The sequence below is a fragment of the Zea mays genome, chromosome 2 (genome assembly GCF_902167145.1).
Source record: "Zea mays cultivar B73 chromosome 2, Zm-B73-REFERENCE-NAM-5.0, whole genome shotgun sequence".
Classification (NCBI taxonomy): domain Eukaryota; kingdom Viridiplantae; phylum Streptophyta; class Magnoliopsida; order Poales; family Poaceae; genus Zea; species Zea mays.
Window position 1 is genome coordinate 196802833 of NC_050097.1, and position 12236 is coordinate 196815068.

At 41.1% G+C, this 12236-nt stretch overlaps 1 long non-coding RNA gene across 3 annotated transcripts; it reads left to right on the forward strand.

Moving 5' to 3' along the window:
- Positions 1–5137: 5137 nt before the first annotated feature.
- On the forward strand, positions 5138–11713 carry LOC103647556 (uncharacterized). Of its 3 annotated transcripts, none has more exons than XR_562905.2 (3): positions 5138–5398; positions 6193–7797; positions 11262–11713. It is a non-coding gene; the product is annotated as an uncharacterized lncRNA (long non-coding RNA). The 3 variants fall into 3 exon arrangements; XR_002267323.3 differs by having other exon boundaries at positions 5145–6344; positions 7705–7797; XR_002267322.3 differs by having other exon boundaries at positions 5145–7797.
- Positions 11714–12236: the final 523 nt, after the last annotated feature.

Here is a 12236-nt window from a genome sequence, read left to right on the forward strand (position 1 = left end):
TGTATTAGCGAAGATGTTGTCCTGCAGAACATTCTTGAAAGAACACACCTATATGAGTTAGACTGTCTAACGTCGCAGTCTATGAGATCTGGGTGATCTCTAGTAAACTCATGAAGAGACCTTGGAGTACGACGTATATGCTCCACCCGAGAAGGGGACTACTGGTAGCCAAGTACTAGTCATGACTTCAAGTGAAACCCATTCACGCAAAACTTGCAATTCAAGGCATAGTCCATTGTCCAAGTTGTGGGTTGGTGTAACTTGGAGTTCTAGGCGGAAGTTCAACTTAACAGTCTCTGCTGAAAAACTAGTATATTAAACAGTAGTGAACAGTGGCGAAAACTGCAGATGGGCATTTGAGATCTGGTGGGGGATTGTTAGGATTTATGGGCTTGGCCCAATTAAGTTATTCAAATAAATCCCAGGAAAATCTCAAAAGCCCATATAAGTGGATGGCAAAGGGATAGGTGGAACCAATAGCACCATATTGCTAGCTCTTGTGGAGTAGAGCTAGCTTAAATATGGAAGCCACACTCACTCACCAAGTCATGGATGAGAGGAGAGAGTGTGGAGAGCCACACGCGCGCGCGCGCTCGCTCGCCTCGCCTCGCCTCGCCTGGCCAGGCCGGGCCGGGGCGGGCCGGGGCGAAGGGCGCGGGCGCACGACATGCGCGTGAATGGTCCGCCGAAATCCGGCCCCTCGCCTTGCGGGGGCGCGGCTACCTTTTGCCGTTTGATTTTTTGGTTTCTTGGCTGTTACGCTTATCCTAACCGATCGCTACAAAATCTCAACTGATTGCGAGATTTTCGTGGGTGGATAAGCACTGGGGTCGCGGACTCGGCCCTATAAAAGGAGCCCGGCAGCCAGCCTCCAAATCATCCCAGATCCCAGTTCGCTTTCGCCTCTCTTCATAGCTGAGCCGCCTTTTAGTTCCCTTCGTCCCGACCGCAGAGGTGCATCTGCGATCAGGAGAGCAGGTCTCCGGAACCCTTCGTCTTCTAGATCCTGCACCGGGAGAGGGCGAATAAGGTTTTTGGGAAGCGTCTTCACGCGACTGCTCGTGATCTGCTGACCTCGTCAACCCATCTGATCCTGGCGCGCGCCAACAATCAGTAAGTCTAATCAGTACGCATCATCTGATTTGGCTTTTATTTCAGTTCTTCTGATTTGGTCATGATTTATATTCGGAATTTAATTTGGAATTTGTCTAATTATTCAACAATTACTATACTGTTTCATAGCATCGATTGAGCTGTACCCATGCAGCTCAATTGGTTCTAGAAAAAAGAAATCTAGGCAAAACAAGCTACAGAAATGTCCTAAAAGGAGATACATACGCAAGCAGCCTATTATATTCCGAGCCGAACAAATGTCAAAAAGGACGGAATTTTTGAAACGCCGGCGGACGGGGTGGACGCGGCAACGAAGACGAAGCAGGGAGAGCACAGCCACAGGAAGCTAGAACGGGAAGCAACGCACAGCCGCACAGGACACGTGCGGGTGGGCCCGAGCGCCAGGTACGGCCACGTCGGCAGTGGCCCACGCTCCCCTTGACCCGGCTGGACGACGGTGAGCGGCAGGGCCGCAGGGGCGCCGGGCCTGGGTTCCCTCTCGCCCCAACCAACGCGTAGAAAATAAAATAAAATAAAAACAATTGGAGCAGGAAACTGTTGACAAGCAGCAAGGCTACGTACTCTAGGATTATCTGTTCCAGTTTGTAGCTATTCTGTGGTGTCTTTTCCTTTGGTCTTCCTTAATCATTGGCACATAAAATATAAATGTTCAGCCCCAGTTTGAACGATTACTACTGAAATGTTGGAAGCAGAGCATACCGAACTGTCATCGATCTTGTCCACTTGTGCAAGCCAGAAAAGACACTACTGCTACTGCTACCTTGCCCTGTGGCGGTCCAGCCCTGATCCAGGGTCCTGCGAGAATATCAAGACAGTGACAGCAATTCAAGCAGGTTCTAATAGCCTGAATATCGGTCATCACTCACATGCCACAGCAGTACAGCACCTCAAATTATTCCCTTAAGAACAGTTCTTCTTTAATATATATACATATCCTTGCCTAGATCAAGGGCTCTTGTTCATCATGTTGACCGCCCGAAATCGCAGCGCGCGCGCGCGCTCTCTCTCTCTCTGACCAGCTCTATCACACACTTACGTTCGTCGACCAAAACAAAAGGGGGCCCCCGGTTGTGTCATGCTTGGACCCTCTCATTTTCTTGGCACCGATTTGTCTGGGGGTGCAGACGCCGATAGTTGAGTGAAGCTGAATACCTGTGCATTGACTAAACCTCCCCTCCTCTGAAAGTTACTGGTTTTTTTGTTGTGCGTCAAGTTTCTGAATCTCTCGTGGCAAGAACCGATCTGACGGCTCAAGCGGTCGGATCATGCATGGAATGGACGAAGAAGTGTGCCCCCCCCCCCCCCCTTTTCCCTTGATGAACCATGCGTGGCTCTCATGCACATCATCAAAACCAGCGAGCGATGGTTTGAGAGTGAGAAGCCTGGCTACGAACCACTGCTGATATTAGGGATGAAAACGGTCGGAAACGGTCGGTAAACACTAAAACCATTACTGTTTTCATATTTTTTATCGGAAACAAAATCGAAAACGGTAACTCCAGAAACGGAAATGATATCGGTATTTCGGAAACATCGGAAACGAAAAGTACGGTGCGGAAAATACACCGATAACAGTCGAAATCTAAAATACGATCGGTAAACATATCAAACTTCACAGTAAAACAAAATTGACAAAAGATCACAAATACCACAAGTTCACAATTCATGATATAACAAGTTCATAAGGATCACAAATTTATAATATAAAAAGTTTACAAAGATCATAAGTTCACAATATAACAAGTTCACAGTATAACAAGTTCATAAAGATCACAAGTTCACAGACTCAAATTTTACAATATCCACTCGATTTAGTTGACATGACATGCTTACTCATGAAACATTTTTTCCTCACATAAAGGGTTTTTTCACAGCCTCACAGGAAAACCCTAAAATCTAGTGTGTGGAAAAGACAGACTGTCGGCTCTCTATCATTATATATTACTAATACATAACATGTGCATAGAAAATGGTGGATTCGTTCGAGAGACCAAATCGTTAATCTCAACTGCCTTCCAATACCATCTAACCCCAAAAAAATCTTAAAGCGTCCAAAAAATACAAAAATAAGTAATCCTTATCCAGAGATGTACAGGCGATGCGAAAAAATCACATGCTGGAAAATTCCGAAAAAAATTCCGAAAAAATTCCGAGACACAATTCCGGAAATTTTCGAGACACAAATCCGGTAATTTCCGACAAAAACCGGTAACCGATGGAAACGGTCGGTAAAACATCACGCCGATTCCGATAGAAAATTCCGAAAACCGATTCCGTTTTCGAATAAAATCCGTTACCAGTGAATCCGATCGAAAAATTTCGAAATCGGTTTCCAGAATTCCGAAAAATTCCGAAACCGTTTTCATCCCTAGCTGATATACACTACTGTTCGCTGCGTAGCATCTGGAAGTGGCCACATGAAAAGGAAAGTTCAGGAATCGATAGTTCGAAAGCAGGCATTGTGTCTGCTGATGTTGTTGCAGTGAGAGTGAAGTGTGATTGACAATAATAGGTACAAAATACAATGCAAGTTTTCTTGCGGGCAAAAGTCCCTCTTGGTTTTCTTTCCGGGTTTGATCATTCCCATAAGTTTAGGGTTGGTTTCTTGTGGGTTCAGTTTCCTCGCCCTCTCTTTTGGCATCTCCTGGCTTGCGGCTTCACTGTCATTCAAGATAAGATATCACAACATGGTCTAGTTTGTGTGCGCTCCCGGGACTACGCTGCTGGCTGCTATGAACCATGAGAATGTACTTGACTCTTGGGGGGAAAAAACTACAAAAGCCATTTTTTATATGGACGGATTCTTTTTTTTCACCATTTGAGCTGCATAACATTAGCCGTGTTTGTTTCGGGTTTTTTTTTTCTAGATTCTAGCCACCAGAAACTACTATGGACTATCAAACGTTTAACTTTTTAGCGTGTTTCTATGAAAATTGTTTTGGTAAAAACATTTTAAAATCAACGCAAACACATAATCTGACATGTACGAATCGAGGTTGCGAATTCCTCCAGCATTGCATCCTCCGTGATGTCACGACCCATGATTGTGGTAGTCCAGTGTTAAGGGGTCGAGCTTAGGTCGGCCAACTTGCCACAATCAGCCCAAACTGGTGCAACATCGTTTTGGAGGAACTGATCGACCTTATTATCACCCGAAAAAGTCTTTTTGTCCCGTTAGTCCAAAATGGATTTTGGCGCACAACATTGTCAAACTCAGAATAACGCTAGATTTTTTTTTCTGCCTCAGCTATTCTAATCTTTACCTTTTGTTTTCTAATTAAATTGTAAGTTATGTTTTAGCTTAGTTTCAAGTTAAATCTATTTAATTTTAACTAAGTTTTATGAAAATACACAAACATCTATAGGACCAGACTATATACATTAGATCCTGAGATATAATTTGATTTTATAGACTTTAATATATTTTTCTATGAGTTTAGTTATTTTTAAAAAAAGATACTTATTAACGAAACTAAAATGACCCACACTTTAGAGTAGAGGCAATAATTTATTTTAGCTTTATCTTAAGTCAAACCGGTTTAACTTGAAATAATTTACTAAGAAATATATAAATATTTAAATAAATGTTCTACTGCTTTCAAAGAGAACTTATCATATAATTGGTTGAATGGACGAGCTTGGTCGATCCGTTCGAAACGAGATGCCTCATGCATACCTACGCATGAAGCTAGGAGAGATGTTTAAAGCTTTGGCATCGCGTACACATGCAACTAAGCAGGGGCTACCGTTTAAGTCAATGCAAGTGGAAAGTCTGGATAAGCTTAACCAATCAAACGATTAGTGAATACTAATGTGTTGCCCGAGATGTTTGTCTACTTTCTACATAAATTTGGTTTAAGTTAAATATCTTAACTTTGGAGAAAGTTGAGGTGAACTGAGTTTTGGAACAAATAGAGCAATTTTTTGTGTTTGTTTATTGATGTTCAGATTTCAGAAATCGAATTTGACATAAAATTGCAATAGATGGCCGCGGGCCCACGTCACGGCCACACGGGAGGGCCGCAACCGAACTTCACACTCCGACGGAACCAATTCGCATCCGCACGGACGGAACGTCTGAACCCCACCGCCGCACCGCGCGCGTCCATCCCCCAATGCCCCCAGCAGCGGCAGTTCGTCGGGCTCCCTCGCCGGACGCGGCGGGCGGAGCGAGGCTAGCCGCGGAGCAAGCCTCTGGCCCGTGAGAAACATGTCTCCACAGGAGACACGGCAACGCGCCCTTGTAGATTGCAACGGCGGAGAGGTGCGCGGTCTCCGCTGCCGGCCTGCCACTGCTGTCGGCGGTGGGCAGATTGCAATTCGCTGTAGAAAGGGTAGCACTTTGTGATTTTGTTAGGGCTCATTATAAGCTATCTCTGCATCGTTTGAGTACTTGTAGATCAGAGAGGGTAGGATTTGTGTAAGTTGCAATGCTCTATGGCTTAGTGTAGGATTTACCTTTTTTCAAATGCACTGTTTACTTAGTGACACCCAATTTTCACAAGCCTCACAGGTCAAAAAATTGTGCAGAAATGCTAGTTTGGTTGAAAAAGTTCTTTTGAATATCATCCTGTCTGTCATCACTATGCCATCACTAACAAATTGTCGTTAGCAGAAATCTGCATCTGGCAAACCAACCCTTTGACATTAGTAAGATTGGTTTCAATGAATGACCCATTACTTGTGAGGCACTTCAGTGGCAGAAAGTACATGGAAGCTTTATACCGCCATCAATCTTTCCGCAGCCAAAATTTACAATCCTCCACACGTATGGACATGTTCCTTTGAAACTGCACACCTAAAAGGGGGCCAGGATGTTACATTTTAGTTGACTGCTGTGCACGATAGGAATGTCTGAAATTTGTTCAAACCGAGTCATCGCAAAAACCTCGATAGGATTGGAATGGTGTGGATGGATACATTTTTCTCATTACTTCGTATAGGTTTCAAAAAGGAGTCTGATAGTAGTTGCAATAACCATGTTAATCTTCAGATCATTGAGAATCTATTTAGTATTTTGAGTATTTTATCAAGCCATTTAATATTTTTACTATGCAGGAGGTTATTGTGCTGTTCCATTTGGCTGAATACGGAAGTTAATGGTGGTTGAGTGCAAGAAAAGAAATTTAACTAACACTGTAAAGATCGAGGAATATAGAAACAGAGCTAATTGACACTAGTGATGAAAACAGTCTCATGACTTGTGAAAGGTAGCTTCTACCTCCCTCATCTATTATATGGTTTTCTAGGAGACTGCTAACAGACGGCAAGTTTCAAAGATCATGTTCACATTGCCTTATCCCATCTTAATCAGTGCTGTCCTTGTAGAATTACGTGAGGAATGTGGACATTGAGCTATATTATAGTTGGAAGCTTCATGTTTAATCCTTTTACTTAATCCAACATGATGCTATCTTGTAGAAGGAAATTCTGATTTGTGGATGTCAAATGATCGCAAGAATTTCTTGTGGCTAGCGCCATTGTATGTCCCAGGTTCAGGGTGCTTTTGTGTTTTGTGCGACAGTTTTGGGTTCTAGTTGGTGTTTCTTGGTGTCTAAACATGGGGCTGTTGTAACATTTAAACTTTATTCCTTATTGAATAAATAGGCAGAGCTCGTGACCTCCTGCCATCTGTTTCAAAAAGAAAAAAAGAAGCGCAGGCCTGGTGCAATGGCGAGAGCTATCTCACTGAATCACTATTCACTAGGTTTCTTCAAAGTAATCTCTCCGCATTTGTGGGGGAAGGCTTGCCTCGGCTTATATCTTTCCTGGACCCCACTCATGTGGGAGCCTCCAGCAGTGAGTCTGCCTGCCTTGCCTTAAATCTGGGACAGATAGAGTTGTAGGTTGCAATTTCTTTTTTAGTATATATCACTAGATTGTAGTTTGAATGGTGTTCTTTCACAATGCCGATTTCATAGTACATTGAGCTATTCTAGTTACCCAAATAGTTGTATTTTGTTCAAAGATGAGCAAAAAAGGTGCTCATATGTAGCTTCTCAGCATAGGATTCTGCAGTTTGACATTTTGAACACTGACTACAAATTTTTATGCAATGAAATTTTTTATGTCTCAATGAATTCAGCAGTTATGATCCAAACCTTTTGGGTATCTGCTTAAAGCATCTGTGGCAAGCCAGCAAGCAGCAGTGGTGCAGAATTTACTGAACCAATTAGAGATATAACATTATTTTGGACAAAATGTTATGAAGTTTAATTTGTGTTACTGGAATGACAAAAGTAAATTGCGCACATTGAATGAGTTGAAACCTTGTTACAATAAATGGTTGAATTTTCAGAATATTTTCGTTTGAGTTGCTTCATCTATTCTGGATGTGTTTGTTTTGTCACTAGGAAAAGCATTGGTATAATACTCTAGCAAAAACAAGGAAGATTCAGTTAGGCTGCATATTGTGATATCGATATTAACTTTATGTTGTACATAGTATTAGTTATTTAGTTCTAATCTATTGCTTGCCTTAAACACTAGTGACAGCTGTCAGTTCTTTTTAAAGCTTCCATTTGATGGCCTAATAATTGATCAGCCAACTAAATGACTTTCTATCGACAGCTTGATGGTCACTGCTTGCTGACTGGTGAGCAGCAATAGGGCTTGTCTAGAAAGTGAGGTACAGACATAAGGCAACCTTGCATTCCTGATCAGGTAATATATCAGTCTTTTGCTTCCACTAGTGCAGAGGCGGATCCATAGGGGGGGCAAAGTAGGCCATGGCCCCCCCTCAATTTTGTACACCCTTTTATGTATATGATTATTTAGTATTAAGTGTAGAAAAAAAATCAAAGTTTTAGATAGTATAGAGTCTTGTTCTAAATCTCTAAAACTAATAGCTAGTTGCTAAAATTAGTCGAGAGGTTTAGAATGGATCAACTAATTGTTAGTTATATTCCTCAAATAAATATTAGTTGTTAGATGCCACAACCCAGCTAAAACCAGTTAATAGTTAGTTATAAAGGTTTAGAACATGACATAAAACAACCATGTTATGAGCCTGCTCGTCTGATCCTCTCGGTCTAGTCCTTGCATCTACCTGTCTAACTCTAATCTTTTCGACACCACCTAAACCAGTCTGCTCGTTGTCCTGTTTTCGCCGCCGACCCATTCCCGATGCGACGCCACCCGACTTCGCCCCTTCCTGCCGCCTTCGTCCCTTGTTTTGTTTTTACATGACGTCAATCCGCTCGACAAGCTAGATCTCGCTCGTCGCAACGATATGACTTGTCCCATGCGGTTGACGGACATGGCGAACTAGAAAATCATGTCTCTCATGTGGTCTTTTTGGCCCCCCCTGAATTTTCGTCCTGCGTCCGCCACTGCACTAGTGGAATTAGTTTGTATCATGTACGATTGATTTATGCTAATGTCAAAAGCTCCCGATAACAATTTAATGTCAATGTTTTTTTAACTAAATGTAATTTTTTTTTTACAATGAGTTCGTAAAATTAAGATGAATAGGGTCCTTGCTCGCGGGCAGAACTTATTCATATCTGTTTCGTGTAGCCACATCTTAAACGAAGGAAATTCTGATATTAATTAAACTCCAAAAGAACAAGTCAATGTGCTTGGATTTCGGAATCATCTTGCCAGCTTATGACAATAGAATAGTTGCAATTCGATAATTCACCAATATCTTGGATTGATGCCAGCTTGAATAGTTACACTATGGTACCTTTGCTGGACACATTTTTCAGTGGTTTTATAATTTAAACTATTCAATCTCATGCCTTGATTTTATTTTTTTTTGCTGGAAAAGATGAAATATCATTGCAATTTTGCCTGTAGGAGCAGTTTGTATTTAATGCCTGTCATGGTGCAAGCACATTTTCTAATTTATGTGGTTATTTTTAAGGAACATGTGTTAATTTAAAATATTTTTGAAGTAAAACAATGTGAACTGTCAACCAAGGGATTAAATGTAGCTACTCAGATAGTCAGAAAAAACACACAGAAGCCTAAGACCTAGCCTTGTGGTGGAGGCACAACAAATAACTATCTGTTTCTGGAAGTTTTAACAAACCTGTAAAAATATCAGAAAAAATGAATATTCAGATTGTTGACACTTCAAAATTGTAAGTGATTTTCACTGTTTCATTATCATTTTCTTACCTGTTCAAATTGGACCAAAATTTTACATATGTAAAAAAGAAATGAGATTATCTTCTGGATTTAAACATATGAAGGTGTTCCCCATCCATCTGGACGCACATCAGTGGAAAGTATGGTTAGTTTCTTCTGCACTTTAAACTTACGTACTTTGTGCCAGTAGACACACTATACCTGCGAATGGTTCAAAGGCAATCCAACCATTTTTTCTCAAGGTAACCATGTGCACAGAAAAGTGTAATGACTCATCTATTCTTGAATCGACAAGTATTTTTGGGAAGTTGCCCCCTGATCTGCAGCAATAAGATTTAGATAAGTTATAATATTTAGTGAAAGATCTTTCTGCAAAATAAAAAAAGTTTACTTGTGAAGTACTTCATAATATGAAATTGTGCAGTGTCATGTTTTTGTTCACATGATTATTAAACTGGATGCTAAAGACATCGCTTGAGTAAACCGCAGAGTAGGAACGGGCCTTAGTTGTTCTCTTTGAAGTTGAATAGATCAATACTGCGCCCATTGATACGTGAGGGAGATTGACCCGTAACTACTCTTGGTGACTGATTGATGGAAACACGTCAATTTGGGTTGCTGATAAACCTGTAATGTCATTCAACGTCAGTGTCCAAACAACGACTAAATCAATTAATCTATTCACATCAAAGTTGTTTGTAAGAAACTTAGGCACACAATCGCTTGTTGTTGACATCCTTACTCCGTGGCCAAGATTTGTTAGCTAAGCATTCATATATTATTCATAGCAGAACTAACTGGCCTATAAAATTACACATTTCACATTGGCCATCCACTTGGAAAATTGCAGTATGAGTAGCTAGAAGCTATATTTCTTCTAGATGAATTCACTCCACACTAGTACAGACCTTCCATGAGACCATGATTAAGAAAGATGGGTGAGAAGTTTGTTTTCTCCTCGTCACTACAAAGGAATGCATGTTTCTTTTATGTAATACTGTTACTTTTATGCTATCTTGTTTGATCCACATGCCATGATTTTGTTCCCACTGCACTTTTCTTGGTTAAGCTGCACTTGCAACAAAAACAACATTTCACAGTCAACAAGTAGCATTGTTAGTTACTATAAATGTTAATATCAGTTACTAGTGAAATATATGCCCTAAGTAATACTTGTAGGTATAATGCAGCTCAGCGCTGTTGGGAGGGGGGAGAGGTCAATCATTTCTCTTGTTCAATGGTACACTCACTGTTGTGTAGCGATTGAAGCATTCTGGAACTGTGGACGCTAGTGTCTTAGACAGTTGACGTGGAAACTAGGTGAGGCGAAATTGTCGCTTCAGAATATCATATAATTGAATCTTCTGCTCTGGGTGTAGTATCTAGGTGTTCTATTTATAAACCCCTTCAAACAGGAAGAAAGAAGAAACTGAAAGATTATAGTTTATATAATTTTTATCTTCCTGAATTAGAATTGTACCTATAAACTGAAAGATGTTTCTTCATCACCTTCTGTTAAGAAATTTTCAGTTCTCACAATCGGTACAATTGGCTAAAATTTTATAATAGAAGCACAGCTGCCTTTGTAAATATCCAAATTGTTTGTCCGGCCTAGGATCTAATTGGTGGTGGTGTTATATTTTTTGTTTGGCCCTGGTCTGGTTTCTTTGGACTTCACCTCCCTGATCTGCAAATATCGATTTATACTGTGGCCTTTGCATGCATACAACATGCATACTATGCACAGTTTCTTCATAATGTGTTTATCGATTACAGCCTCTTTCTGACTTGATGGACCTTCTGTGCGGTCTAGACAATTGTAGTTCACCGCTACGGTTATCTGGGGAAGTTAGATGAACCAACACCTCAAGTTTTGCTTTGCAAAGCATCCTCTTGAATCTCTCGATTGCTGGGGAAATATTGTTCTGACTTTTTTTTTCTAGGCAAACTTATGTGATGAGAGGTTGGTTTTGCTGAAGAATTATACTTTTAATGAATTCGGATGACTCAAATCCATATTTCTCTTCTGACAGGTATCACTCGAGTGTGTAGGTTTTTCCGGGATGCAGACAGATCATGAGAGATTAGACTGTCTTCGAAGCCAATGCTGCTGGGAGTTTCTAGTTTATCAACAGATTTCCTCTTAGTTGTTGATCGCAGCAAGAAACGGCTGTCCTTGCTAGCTTGTCATTTCGCTTTTAGGTGTTCGTAGGTAAGAAAAACATGCGACAGAACCAGGCATCGTTGACACTTGTTAGACAGCAACGATGATGACATCGCCATTTTCTAGAGAACGACGTCAATGCGGACAAGAAAGCCAATTGTTTTTTGTTCAATAGTTTTTTCATCTCGTATTCTTGGACAAAGGTTAACCTGTATTTGTGCTTCTGTCTTTCAGGCAGGAAAAACATGTATCTGACTCTATCCGATGTTTCTCACGGGCACCATGGGAATGGGAATTGCTGTTGCCCTCGTTTTAAACTCATCTAGAGGATATTGCCCACGCCCAGATCAATATGCTGTCTCTCCATCTCCATGCTTCACCTCCGGCATTGATGCAGCCAGCTGTATCAATTATGCAAAAGAAAAGTTCCTATCTGGTAAACTGCTGATGAACTAGGAGCCTAGGACGACATGATTTTTTGTTTCGCTTCAGTGCTTGATCAGTGAACCCGTCCACCACCCTCGAAGCTGCTGCTTCTGGTTGCCGGTTTTCATGTTTGGTTAAGTTTTTTTTTTCCAACATGCTTTTCTAAAAATCTTTTTTCTGACGAGCTTTTCTAAGAATCTAAATCTGGATTTTCGAAGAAGCTGGCTCTGCTGGTTCTAAAATCTGGGTGTTTGGTAAACTTGATTTTCTGTTCTCGGATTCTCTGGGGAAACGTTTAGATTGCTCTCTGCTGAGTACCGATCACCAAACTGTTTCCGTGCTCCACACCCTTACCGTGAGACATTGGCAATTTTATCGACAAGTGTGCAAGGACATACATTTAAATACACAATTATCA